Consider the following 2,634-nt stretch of genomic DNA (forward strand, 5'->3'; position numbering starts at 1 on the left):
CACCCTTCTTTTCAGAACCAAGCCAGCCAACCTCAGTTTCACCTGAAATGAAGCCTTCTTCTCTGTCATGTTCTCCACACACAGTTGAATGGCACGGTCATAATAATTTTGAGAGCAGTTTTCGCACTCCTGATGCTCTAGCATGGTCAGCTCCATCTCCTGTATTTTGTCTGAGTATGTGCCCATTGGGGAGACGTGCCCCCAGCCAGCCACACTGCATTTCTGTCCTGTTCTCACCCAGTCCTTGCCCCTGGAGAGGGAGGGGCTTCAGAGCTCTAGTCAACTTGATGTTCCTCTCTAGCTGATGGGAAGAGACAAGGCAGCCCAGGTCATCCATTAACCCCAGGGCCTGGACTCCATGATGGGCTGCACTGTCTTGCTTCCTCCCCCTGAGGCACTGGGATTGGTCAGGTGACCAGTATGAGAAAAAAGGAAGGGAGAGGTCCCAGTGGGAGGAGAAACAATCTGGACCCAGGAGAGCAAGAGCAGCTGGAGGTTTCCTTACCTGCAGTAACATGATGTCATTGGAGAAGTTCTTGAGGTTATAGTCTGGGTGGGGGATGGTTCTTGTCACCACACAGATCTGCTGGGTCTTCTCCTGTTCCAAGATGTTGTGCCCCGCTCCACTCGTGACCATGACTGAGCTGTACAGAGAGCAGAATGTGGGAGTGGGGGGTGGGGGATATAGCCCATGTGGTGTGAAAGGCAGGTGACAGCTGAGGTGGGTCAGGGCTGCAGTGGGGGAAACCGAGGCCACAGGAGGGCTAAGGGCTGAGTGACTTTGTCCTCTCTGCTCTCAAGGACACTGAGGGTAAGGCTTCTGGAAACTCTCTTGCCCTCATTCAGTGTCATGGCATTGCTTGAGTTTGCATTTTGGCCCTAATGCATCTACTACCCCTGCTTGATTTGGCCAGTGTGCTCCTTGCCTTCTCAACTGTGCCACTTATTCTCACCTCCGACCCTCTGAACCCAGCTTACCTGTCCTATTGCTGAGGTTTTCTTCGCCTGGTCACTCCCTCAGACTCTTCCTCTGATGAGCTTTTGTGGGTTTGAATTACCAGGAGCCCGAGGAGCTCACCTGAGCTGCAGCCACTGGGGAAATAACAAGGGTCCCAGCAGGTGTTCCTGGGAGGTAGACTGGCTGCTGCTCCTCACCTTCCACTGCAGTGAGCAGCTGTCAGAACAAAGTTCTCCTGCACAAGGACACCGCCGCACCTCTTCTTTCCCTTATCCAGGAACCGAATGTAGGCCATGCAGGGGTGGGATTGGGGTTTGGCCTCATGTCCTCCGATGATTTCCTCTGAAGGAAAAGGCTGGAAGGTGGGTGACTGGGAGCGGCTGTGGTAGGAGGGAAGGCTGAGGGAGGCGATGATTGAGGTGTGCCCTGAAGACAATGAGGGAGGGTCTGTCAGGTTCTCTTTCAGCAGAATCACCTTCTCTGAACCTCAAACCTTCGAATCCCCCTTGAAGAAGGGGACGGGCCAGTGCTTGTTCTCCAAGTCATATGTAGACACATGAATAGAGGAGGTAAAACATATCTTGAAGATGGTGGAGCTCCAGGTAATGTGGACAGGATGCAGTGAGCCTCTCTGATCACTCCAAACCCCTGGTAAAACCCAAATTGGTGCTGTTTTCTAATAATCTAAAATGAGCTGTGGAGTAGGAAGTTCAAATCCTCCTGTCCCACGGCATAGCACATCTAGGTTCTCAGTAGGCCTTTATTTTTACTGCATTAATATATGGTCTCCTATTAGCTTCTGGATGAGGATTGGTGGGGACAAGGCTGGTGGGATTCAAAGGCACAGGGATGGGAAGAGGGCCCTGCCAAAAGCAGTGGAGAGGCCAAGGGCCTGAGAAATCAGGGGAGTGTGGGGATGCAAATGGTTGCCCAGGCCTGGGGCAGAGCCAAGACACCCATTAAAATTTGTGTGCAGTCGTCTAGCCAGTGCTGAGATCGCTTGCACCCTGGGCTTCTCTCCTGGGAGGACAGGAGGGTGGAGGGCACTGAGAATTAAACTGGTTCTTAAGCTGGTCCAAGACAACTCTCACTACTGCACATGGTTTGTCTGAGAGGCCCAATCTGGGTTGGAGTGAAGGATTTTAACTACATGACTGTTGTAGCTTCAAATCCTTTTCCAAATGCCTTTCCATGAACAACCTCCTTTCCAGGTGATGAGAGAGAGGCTGAGACCTTATAGTTTAATGCTTCTTCCCGGCCATCCTTGTTGAGTAGCTATCTACATGGGACTTATTGGTCTGGAGTTGGGTTGGAAGCTGGTGTTCAGAAAGCTCCTGGGTTCAAATGGAGGACAATCCCTGCTTGGGTTCGATTAAAAGGCCAGGAGTAGAAGGGGTTTTAGGAGACGGGCTCAGGCCCCAGGAATGGGATGGTCACTCACCCCTCCCAGCCCCAGCGGGCAGAAGAAAGGCCAACAAGAGCAGGAGTGGATGCATCTGCCTATGTCAGAGCTGCTGGTGTGTCTTCTTTCCAGACACATAGACCCTGAAGGGATCACAGGAAGTATTGCTCACTGACACACACACCTCCTGAACACGTGTTCCTTTACTTTTCCTGGATTTCATCATACAAGGTGGTTTGTGGAAGTTCCCTGGTTTGGTTAGGTGAGAATGGCA

The 2,634-nt window shown here is 51.8% G+C and overlaps 1 pseudogene; it reads right to left on the reverse strand.

Annotated features, from left to right (window-relative positions):
* Positions 1-2,454, reverse strand: part of LOC109378534 (granzyme H-like) — an 11,168-nt pseudogene extending 8,714 nt beyond the window's left edge.
* Between the last annotated feature and the right edge of the window lie 180 nt (positions 2,455-2,634).

The sequence above is a fragment of the Hipposideros armiger genome, unplaced genomic scaffold, assembly GCF_001890085.2.
Source record: "Hipposideros armiger isolate ML-2016 unplaced genomic scaffold, ASM189008v1 scaffold_2110, whole genome shotgun sequence".
Lineage (NCBI taxonomy): Eukaryota > Metazoa > Chordata > Mammalia > Chiroptera > Hipposideridae > Hipposideros > Hipposideros armiger.